This window comes from Equus asinus, chromosome 3 (assembly GCF_041296235.1).
Source record: "Equus asinus isolate D_3611 breed Donkey chromosome 3, EquAss-T2T_v2, whole genome shotgun sequence".
Classification (NCBI taxonomy): Eukaryota; Metazoa; Chordata; class Mammalia; order Perissodactyla; family Equidae; genus Equus; species Equus asinus.
The window spans coordinates 122,702,488-122,714,622 of record NC_091792.1 but is presented as its reverse complement, the minus strand read 5'-3'; the positions used below and the strand labels follow the sequence as shown (position 1 = coordinate 122,714,622).

Here is a 12,135-nt window from a genome sequence, read left to right as displayed (position 1 = left end):
AAAACAAAAGGCAACATTTACACATTAGATATGTTAATAACAAGTACATCTGTATGTCACTCATATCTATCCTTACTTCTTAATATATTATATAGTAACATCACTAGTGATGCAATTATCTTCTCCCGATGTTGCATTACATTTTTTCTAATTTTTATTATGAAAAATTTCAAAGTAATGCAAAATTACTGAGAATAGTAAAATGAACCCACCATTATTAACTCATGGAAAATCATGTTTCACTTATTATCTCCACCCACCCCCTCAACCCCTATCCCACCACTCTGGATTATTCTGAAGCAAATTCCAGACATCATACCACTTCATCTATAGATAATTCCATATGTCTCTAAGAGAAAGATTTGCTTTTTAAACATAAATCGATATTATAAAATGTACAATAAATAATTTCTTTATAACATCAACTACCAATCAGTGCTCAAATTTCCACAAGTGTCTCATAAGTGTTTTTGTAAACAGTTTGTTCCCAACTCAGATCTAAACAAAATTCATACAAGCAATTGTTACCATGTCTCTTTTTTTTTTTTTTTAAAGATTGGCACCTGAGCCAATCTTTACCTGTTGCCAATCTTTTATTTTTTGTTTATTTATTTATTTTTTTCTTCTTCTTCTCCCCAAAGGCCCCCAGCACATTGTTGCATATTGTAGTTGTAGCCCTTCTGGTTCTGCTACATGGGACGCTGCCTCAGCACGGCTTGATGAGTGGTGCCATGTCCATGCCCAGGATCTGAACTGGCGAAACCCTGGGCCGCCGAAGCAGAGTGCATGAACTTAACCACTCGGCCAAGGGGCCAGCCCGACCATGTCTCTTAAATTCCTTTTAATTTATAGCTTTCCTCATTTCTTCCTTCTCTTTGTAGTGACAAATAATGTTTTTACTAGCCAATGATTGAACTAATACATCAATACCTTAATATATCAATAATTTAATAATACATTTGATACATTTTTATTTTATTCACTAAAATAAACAGACTTGCAAAGTAGTTCACATATCCGCTAGGCCCAATATTTATCCCATTACAGACAATGTTTGGGATACATATTTTTCAAAGTCCAATTATAATAACTCTGAGGGAGTCATGGATTGTGAACTGTATCATATCTGTAATAATTTGATGGTTACTAAGAATGAAACTAACGACCACAGGGAGTTATCCTTTTACCATATATAAGGACTCACATATAATGGTACACATTCCATGTTTTTATTACCATTAAACATCTTGGCATTTTTCAACAGTTAAATAGACCACATTTTAAATCTGGTATTTAAATTCAAATTAACCTCATTTTAGATCATAACTGGTTTCTTACTATTTTTTGCTGTTGTTGTTAAATGAATTTAATCCTCAACCCAAGAGAAAGGACTAACTACTCTCTAAAGTATTAATTTTGTACTTAAACTTCTTAATTTGAAATTCCTTTAGCCAAGTTAGAAAAATATAATATTCCATTTACTTACAGGCATAATCAACTAAATCATGATTAAAACCAAATCTTTGAAGCCAAAAAATTGGTAAATATGAATAAAATACTAATTTATATGCACTTGTTCATAATCAATGTCATCCAGACTTCCCAGAATTTTTGAGTGCCAACCAAATATTTCTGAATCTACTAACAACATGACATCTACAATTCTGCCATAATTCTTGACACTTTTTTTTATCTTAGGTTCATGGAATCATTTCTCCTTCCAAGCAAACAAAGCTTATGTGACAAACAGCATATCATTTCTGTAGATGTTGGGTAGTACAATCATGCATTGGTCTATATTTAATGAAATTTAAACTATTTTTCACTATCTTCTAGGACAAATCACAAAACCAATTACTACTGTAATACAAGGCAGTTTTAGGAATACTGCAACAATTTCAAATAGGATTGAGTTGTACCACCATGTCTAGGTCTTTCGTTTTGCTTCACTTTTGAATAACTTTCTGTTCAGGCATAGCAAGGGCTAATGCCATGCTTTTTATATGTTTTCTCTTCTTGTAACCACACCATCAGAGCACTGTATCATTTTAAGACTTTCCAGTGTTCATCTAGAATTTTCAGGATCTCTTTAATAGATACACAACCTTCTTATTTTCAACTTTCACTTCTGATAAAATAAACATATGTCTTTGGTTACCCTGGAAAATATTTGGTTTATACTCCTCTGGCTTTCTTTATAAGTTATAACCATTTTTAGCAGGGATGGGTTTTTCTTGTTTTTGTCTTGGTTTGGGTTTTTTTTTCACGTCAATTTCTTTTTCATCTTGTCTCCATATATCTATTACTTAACATGGGACTCATTTTTATTTTCATTTCACTTGATTAATTTGGAGAATATTTTATCTACAAGAAAAGTAATTTTTATTACTACTTTTACAAAACTATTTTTGAGATGGTCAAGGTCAGAGAGGTTAGGTAACTGTGGTCATGGTGTACACATGATCGATGCTGTTGTTTCTTATTTTAAAAGAAAAAAGTCATAAGCAAGAGTGACTTGAGGAGGTCAGTTGGTTTTTGACAACACTAAAGAGAAGACTGTAAATAGTCAAATAGCAAAAGCTTTGAAGGGGCAAGGCTGCAGCAAAAGTAATGATCTAGTAGCTTCCATGTGCAATAAAGAGAACAGTTGCCCAGCTCTGGCGCTTGGGAGGATCTCGGGTCAAATGAGGTCCTCCAGGGAGAACATTGCTTCACTCAGGCCAGAAAGTAAAAGAGAAAGTTGAATGGTGTTCAGATAGCACATTAACCTCATTTCCTTTCTAAACAGAGCTACTAGAATAACAAAGAACAGAAATGCCACAAATTTAATGTATCTTAATTGTAATAAGACACTTGATATATATGTCTCTCATATACACTGATACAGAAAATAATAATCTCAAGCAAATAGAGCACAAATTAAGAGTAAATGAATCTCAGTGATGTTCATTATAATATTCTCAATACTTGTCTGTATACTTCATAATTTGAAAAGGAGAACAAGGAAGTTTGGTGCCTAGCACAAGGTAGATGAATTCAACATAAAGAAGAATAACTTAATTATTGCACAATTAATGAAAAGTCTGCATCATAAAGATATGAAGTCCCTGGTCACTGAGTTTTTAGGCAAAGGTTCTCAGAAATGCTATAGAAAGGGTTATATCCCACTGCGTAAAAAGATTAGGCTAAATTACTTCAAAGATCCCAACTCAAAACTCTAAAGCTGACTTCAAAAGGTACTTTATACTTATACTTGAACTGAACCATGTGGTGACCTAGAAACTCACTGTATGTCAAGTAAAGAAAGAAACCACATTGCAAGATACGGAATCTATGAGAGCAAATTCCTGCCTTCCATTAAAATTATTCTAAGAATCTTGCAAGGCTTCTTCAAATGATGCAAAAGACTAAATGATGGAAAAGTTCTGACAGGCTTTTAGAGTAAGGATGCAATGGTTTTCAAATAAATTTAGAATAATCATAGGTCCTATTCACAATAGCAAAACAATTATGGAAAATAAAATGTAGTACTTTTTTAATCTGCCAAAGATTATATAAAACATAAAAAATCTACTCACAAATAATCAAGTGCAGGCAGCAAACAATTATTCAAATATCTTTTATGTCTGACTGGTAAGAATAAAGAATTTACAATCACCCCTTTAATTAACCAAGAAAATTGATGATTCATAAGAGTAAAACTGGTTCCATCACACTCGAATTTTTAGAAATTCACTTTTTCTCTTATTTTAGAAATGATATACTTCAAAAAATTTTTTAAATGGAATTGCATCTTAACTTCCCTGTCATTCTTTTTAACCTTCTCCTAAATGTCAATTTTAAAAAGTACAGAAACTCATTACGCTGGCTAATGTAATCACAGACTACTCTATATCTATCACCTGCTAAAAATGCTGTATAATGGTAATGAGCTAGAATAAGTGGGCTTCACTGCAAAAATCTAAATCTCTTGCTGATAAAGCAATGTTCTCTGCAGTTAAATTTTGTTGATTTTACATTTTTAGCCAGATTATCAGTTATTGCCATACTACTTGATCTAATGAAAACAATTATGAAAATTTTCCATTCACAAACTTAAGGGGAAGTTTTTTATAAAGGTTTCATTCATTGAATCAAATGAAAACAGCATCAGAATACAACATTTTCTGAGATACTGATGAAGGGATATGTATTGTTTAAAGTAATTTTCCTACTACATTTCCACGTTGGCACAGAAAAAAGGAAGGAAGGAAGGAATTCAACCACAAAATTATCATACAAATGCTCTACCTACTTAACTAGACTTCAACACCAAGAGAAAATTTTTGAACAAATGTAGGAACAGACCATAACACATCAACCTCACTAAGTCTGGAAGGTACTCCCATCCCTAAATTCTAAAAACCCAGGACTATAACTATGACACATATAATTCACAGAAATTCTATATTCAACAAATACTTATTGATCAGAACTACGTGCCAGGAACCAGGGACAGGGGAGTGAATAAAATAGACAAAAAGCCCTAGCTTCATGGAGCTTACATTCCAGCAGGAACTTGAGCCTTTTTTGGAGTCATTCCTATAAGAATCTGAAAAAAGCGCTTGGAGGCCTCTCCTTCCAAAATGCACATAGACCTAATTTCACAAGGTTATCAAACTTTCTAATCCAATCATTAATTATGGATTAAGAACCTCTGATAAAAACCCTCCTTATATTTATTTTCTATCATTTATCATAGATAGCTTCCTAATTTTACTATTCATAATAAAAAGAATAGTACTTTTTTTTCCATTAAAATACTCATGGCTTTCAAATTTCAATGGAATGTTTTCTATTTATTCCATTTGAACCTCTCACAAATTTCTAGGCTGTCAGATTCCTTTATCAATCTTGGTCTTTCCAGAAAACTTAATCCTAACCTCTTTGGCAGCTTCATAGGGAAATTTTCTTTCATTCATTCATTATTCTCTGGATCCCCTTAAATTAAAATCCCCCTCCCCTGCCCAAATTCTCGGTTAAATTCTTTGTAGAAGTCACTTCAAGAGTCTCTGGAAGAAGATATGCTCAAGAGAAACCACAATAAAACTTTAATCATTTAATACAAACCAACAATTAATTAACCAAAAATTTTTCTGTTTTTGCTTGTCACAAAAAGAGAGTAAGCAACCCCCTAGAGAGAACTGTCTTTTTAATTAAAAAATGCAACATCTAAAACACTTTCTAGGGTCATTATAATCTCTAATCAATGTGTTATACCTTTTATAGCTATAATTTTAAAAATTTACAATGGAAATTTTTCTACCTAATTATGACCCTGAGGTCCCCATGCAAATCTGATACGTATATTTTGAATGTTTTTATAAAACTATTCACAATAAAAAGTTTCTGGGCTAATCTAAATTTTAAGTTAATCAGAAAAATGAGGAAGTAATTGCTGAAGGTCATAGAGCAAGTAAGTGCCCACGATTTGATCTCTAAAGTTGGTCTCTCCTCTCTTTCTCTGCGTTTACTGTCTCCGGCAGGCTTAGAGAAGCCTGACTTTTATAAGGGCAACTAAGAAAGCACCAATTCCCATTGATGTTTAGATGACCTATTTCTCCCAAATTTATAGCCGCAAAACAACTTCTCTAAACGTAAGAAGGAATGATCACTTGTGACCTGCAATCTCACAGCCTGTGTAAAGCCTTTAAAATGTTTGCGTTCTTGACTCAATAATTCCATTACTAAGAGCTTTTTCTAGGACGATAGTCAGAAATGCTCATGCAGATTTATTCACAAAGATGTTCATTGTACCATTATTCCTATGAGCAGAATCATGCAGGGGAGACAGAACAAAAACAAGGAACCAGTTGAAGAGATCATGGTTTATCCCCAAGATGAAAAGTTATCTATCAATGAAAAAATGTATTTTTTACTAATATGTCACCATATTCACTATATATTTCTAGGCAAGAAGTAAAAAACCAAAACTATTTATAGTATCTTCACAATTGTTGGAGATAAAACCACATTTAGAAGCAAAGAATAAACTTAGAAGGATAGAACCAAAGTGTCTAGGTACTTAATCTCTCTGTGCCTCCATTTTCTCATCTATAAAACAAGGATAATAAAACCACTGGGGCTATTGTGAGAATTAAGTGTAAAAGATAAAAAGTGCTTCAATAGTGCTTGACATGGTAAGTACTCAATAAATGCTCATTGTTGTTTAACATATTACATATGCTGACAAATACACAACACTTCCAAAAATTAGTACTGAAGAAATCAAACTCACTCATAATTCTAATACCCAGAGATAGCCACTATTAGCGCATGTTAATATCTGGGTTAATTTCCTTCAGGTCTTTTAATACGTATTACACATTTTATAAAGTTAGTATCATATTGTATCATTTCTAGCGGTTACAAAATATCTCAATATTTTATGAATACATTATGTGTATTTAATCATTCCACTATTATTAGGTCCAATTTTTCACTGCTATAATTAATATTACAGTAAATACCTTGATTGGCAGTCTTTGTACACATCTTTGATTTTTCCCTCAAGAAAGAGTCTAGAAGCAGAATGTCTATCTCAAATGGTCTGAAATACACTTGGCTTTACTCCCCTACTGACCTATACGGAATGTAGGCACATACCACGTGTTTTAAAATGCCGATTTCTCTCTTTTCTCCATGGATACTTAAAGGCTATTAATTGGCTTTTCCATTGTAACCTTTCTATTGTTTTTTTGTTACAACTGCTTATCAGGTATTTCTCTTTTTCCATTTATTCCATTTAAAGGATCTCATTTTTCCTTTATGTCACTCTAACATCCCAAATACAATTTGAGTGTTAATTACTTCAGTACCTCTCTCAAAAAGGTTCTTAAGATTCTACTTTATGTCTAGAAATGGAAATCCTTGTCTTTCAGAAATACATCTTGAAACATTTACAGATGATGTTTTATGAAAGAGGAACTACATCAAAATAAGTGGGAATTGGGGGAAAGGAGTGGGTAGAGATAACAAAGAGCTGAAAAATGTTGAAGCTGAAGAATGGGCATGTAAATATTCATTCTACCATTCTCTCTATTTAAGTATTTTTAAAACTATCTTTAGTGGGAAGAAACTGCTTTAAAATAAATCTTTAAAAGAAGATATAATTATTAAAATCTATAAAACAATTGTGGTTTACCTTCTACCACAGGTCTTAGAGAACAATAATTCAAGGATTATAAAAAAAAAAAAATAACAAGACCAAAAATATTTAAGCCAAATTCAAAAGTGAAGTAAACAACTACAGTATTTAGAATCTCTCAATTACACTTGCCAGTAATTCCCACAGATAAAAACATACTACAATGCCTTTTTCCAAACCATGGCTTCAGCTTAGCATGCTGATTCTCCGAAACAATATTAGTATTTATATTGTGCATTACAAGAACACAATTATGCCTCTGTATGTGCCCACATGAATATTTGATAAGTACTTTTATTATGTACTAGTATTAAATAATCCAAATTCTCTCAGTGCTTAAATCACATCTTGGTACCAAGTTAGGCACATCATAAACAATACTTACAGATTAGCAGTTAGGTCCACCAAAGCGTTTATTTGTACCCAGAGGCGTGCAAGCAAGACCAGCATAACGGAAAAACCATCTCGCTGCACATCTTTTATTAAGATGTATTGTGGGAAAATATCACCTGCGTATATTTCTACCTCTGCAGAAATATACCTTGGCGTCAGGTTATGATAACAAGAGAGCTTAGCAAAAAGAGTAAGAACAAATCTAGGGATAGGGGATCAATGGCCGCTCAGTGGATTTAAAGGGTGAAATGGACAGGTTAAACACATGCTTTATAAACTCTTTTCACTGCAGTAAAAAAATACATTTTATATAAATGTACTTACAATATATTTTATATAACAACCCCAGTATATATACACCCACATGATACATTTGAAATAATCTGCAATACATTTTGATAGTCTCCAAACTATTTCTTTTTAAAAGTGTTATTTTCGAGTCACTACCCACTAAAATAATTTCTTGACTTCATAGGTTTAAATCTCAGGACTAAAAAATTGGCCTGGGAAAAACAGCCTGCTTATCCTCCTGTTCACCAGTCGAAGGCAATGGAAGAGAACATCTGACAAACTAGACATTTCATGCCACCCAAGCATTCATCTGCCTGAATTCCTGTCTGCCCTGCACAGAAAATGACATCATTACATGTATGGGAGGATGGGGAGTGGGGACAGGAGACACTGAAGTGGGCAGGAATCAGACGACCACTGCTTAAACACACATACACACACACACAGCCCTAAGAGAAGATAATCTCTTAAATTTCTTCCAGTTCTAAAATTCTGTAGTTCTAAGAGTTGGCTCTGAGATTACGAGTCCCTAAAGGGTAAGAAATTCATTGCTACATCTCCCACAGTGCCTAGCAAACTGACTTTCATAAAAATAACAGAGCACTACATAGAAATTAAACTCAATTAACAATATGCAAACTAGGCATAAATGTAAAGGTTCCTGTCATTTAAACGTATGTTTTCCACACACTGTTAGATGTAAAAATCAATGCTATTGTATATTATTTGAAAACTCATAAGCATAAAAATGCTAAGAGATATATATAGCGGATGTATATGTGTGTACATAATACATATGCCACAAATACTATTCCTGTTACTTTATCCATAAAAGGTATAAAAACAATTCACCGTAAAATTATTCTAAAACTCAGAATGGAATTAAATTACTAACTTTTAGTTTGAATTAAACCTTTTTTCCTGTCTGCTTAATGATACTACATTAATGGCAGAGAAATAAGCAAAACATGGGCCTAGTACAAAAGAAAAGTAACAGCAGAGGACTAGACAATATAGAACTTTCATAACCATGATTTATAGTACTCTAAAGGCTACCAGTTTGGGCCCAATGGTCTCCTCTGCTTTTATCTTAGAAGGAATAGTTTTCATCAAAAAAATTTTAATGACATCGAAGTGTTTCCATATATATATTAACTTTCACTAAATTATTATGGCTTAATTGAGGTGAGAGAGAAGGTGAAAAAGGAGTCTTCAAAAAAGACTTCCAACTTCAAATCACAATAAAACCTTTTATAAATAAGGACAACAAAGTCAATCCTTGTGCCTTTTATATAATGTTATAAAATGCCATATGATGCAAAAAAAGACAACTTTCTCATGAACCTGAAAATTACACACAACTCTTTCTTTCCATAAGCTTTACCTAAAATTCCATTACTTTGAGGTGCTGGATTAAATTATTTGGAAAAAATCTAGGATTTTACCAAAATTAATATAATTTCTGATTTTTAAATGAGGAAAATGTTTACAAATATACTTTTGTTACTTAAAAGAATAATGTACTTTAATGGGCCAATTCCAAATTTCCAGTTCTGCTTAACATTTCTCACCAGTTCTTGGATTTCTAAATTTAATTACTACTAACTAAAACATACCTTTCAAAAGCTTCATGGAGAAGGACCTGAATTTGTTCCTTGAAAGAAATAAGGGAATTAGAGAATCTGCATTGGCAGAGGAGAAAGAAACAAGACTGGGAACGACAGAGGTGGTACAGGAGACAGGATGGGATTAGCCTCTCTAGAGATTATTCATTAAAGAACTGTTAAAGATAATGTCAGACACTATAACTGGACCAGTGACTGTTGAGGAGTCTCCACAAGCCACAGGGAGATGAACACCTAACACTGACTGAGGGTCAACCCTGAACTCCCAGAATCAGCACGAAGTGGCACTTAGACACAACGGCAACCTTCCAGGAGTTTACAGATCCGCTGGAAGAGAGACACACGCGATGACGTGTTTTAGGTGATTTGAAAGAGGTTACCTAAATATGTTCAAGCTACGATCAGGTCCAAGCGAGACAGTCATCAATTTAAGTGGAGGAGGGGACAGGAAAGACTTTGTCAAGGACGTGGTGCTCACAGCTCCATTGCCAGAAGAGTAACTGGAGCAACAATCTACAACTACACGAATGGCTTTTTGCCTCTCTTTGAGGAGCTGGCTAGCTGTTGACAGAAGAGCTGCTTGAGTGGCACATTAAGGCTTAACAAATATGACTATTTCACTGCAGCCTCCAAGCCATAACTTCCCAATGTGACAGGCTCCAAAGTTGGGTGCTATCACATACCCTTTTAGTTACACAACAGGACCTGGCTTCATCCCAAAAATGGTTATCCTGGGATTGCCTCTTCCTCATGTTTATGAACAGAAGTATTGTGTCCAGTAAGGTTTACACTGATGGACTGTTCCTCTCACTCTAGAAATGTAGAAAGGATAATAAGCAATTTATTCAGATCAAGATCCTCTGTACAGAAAATAACACATTTCAAAGTTAGTAACAAAACAACATTCCAAATCAGTTTGGTCACTATGGATGACCATATAGAACACGCCACAAAGCTTAATCCTTCACATTCCAGTACATCCAGTGACTCTAAAAGGACTGCACACAAAAGTCAAAAAGCCCCACCCTACTCCACCAATAGGCTTTATTCTTCACAGTGATTAAGTCAGTCTGAACATTTTACAAATACAGAAGGGTAGAATTCAGAATTGGTTCACTGCACCCTAAGAAATGGTGCTCTGGAAATCCAAATTAATTAAGTACCCAATAATAATAATAACAACAACACTCATCACTGAGGCCCTACTATGTGTGAGAAACCAAGTTAGGTGCTTTACACACATTACTTCAGTTTAACCCAAACAAACCCATAACTTCTGTAAATGTTCAACTTTGCAGCTGTGGAAACTGGCAAAGCTAGTAAATGAACTGAGAAATACTGCACATCTGGATTCTTTTATATCTTGAAAAAATAAGCTGTTATATGGAGTTACATTAGATGAAGTTCTCAAATTAAAATGCAATTATGATTTCAATGTTTTTATACTGATTCTGAATCTCAGAACAAAAGCTAGAGATCTCTTTAAAAAAAGGATAATTAAACATAATTAACACACAATTTATCTTAAATATTCCATAAAGAATAAATTTGCCTCATCAACAGTAAAAAATAGGGGGGCCAGCCCAGTGGCATAGTGGTTAACATTGCACGCTCCATTTCAGCGGCCCAGGGTTCACAGTTCGGATGCCAGGGGCAAACCTACATCACTCATCAAGCCAGGCTGTGGTGGCAGCAACCCACATTCAAAACAGAGGAAGACTGGCACAGATGTTAGCTCAGGGACAATCTTCCTCAAGCAAAAAGGAGAAGATTGGCAACAGATGTCAGCTCAAGACCAATCTTCCTCACCAAAAAAAAGTAAAAAGTAGGGAGAAAAAGGAGAAACCATTTATAACCAACAAATCGCAGAAATGCTTATATTGAGACTAAATTCAATCCTCTTCTGTTAATGTCTTACTATTAATTTAAAAGTCCAAGCACAACTTTATAAAGGAAAGTGACATCCTCCTGTTTCAGCCAGAATTCTTAAAACAATCTTTAACCTAAAATGTATGTTTCCCAAAGATGGATGCTCACAATTTAACCACAGTGAAATTTAACCGGCTGCAAAATTCTGTATCAGGACTTTCTACATTACAGAGAAAACCTGACAACGTATGCAAGTATCAATTGTCATATCTGTGGTTTAAAATGAAACTCCCTCCCCTCAACTCAAATCATCCTTTCTCTTCTGGGTCCCTGCATGCCTCTTTTCCTTTATTCCTGCTCTATGTTGAGAGAATATTTGGTCCCTAGCTCAGTTTAGTCAAGTTCAGAGTCATGGGAATAATACCTTTTTAATGTTGTCTCTGGATCAACTTCCAAATTTAGGTTATGCTCTTCTTCTCATTAAAAACTTTAATATAAATTCAAATCATATTAAGACGGGATGTAAATGCTAACTGCAAGATTTATCAGAATAAAGCAAAAACGAAAATAAAAATTTTTAAGCTTTCTAGAAACCCAATACCAGGTACAGTATAATAAATAAAAACAGACATAATTCTACCACCTTCACTGAGCTCAACTGTATATCAAGCTCGGTAGTGAAGGACACAAACAATGAATAGGACATTGGCTATGACCCTAAGGAATTTGTTGTGTGGTGTGACTCATCCAGCTCTAGGACCATCCCTCCTA

General features: G+C 34.0%; 1 protein-coding gene across 13 annotated transcripts in view; it reads right to left on the bottom strand.

Moving 5' to 3' along the window:
- Nucleotides 1–12,135, bottom strand: part of FRYL (FRY like transcription coactivator) — a 249,723-nt gene that overhangs the window by 182,038 nt on the left and 55,550 nt on the right. The gene's annotated exons all lie outside the window — the stretch shown is intronic.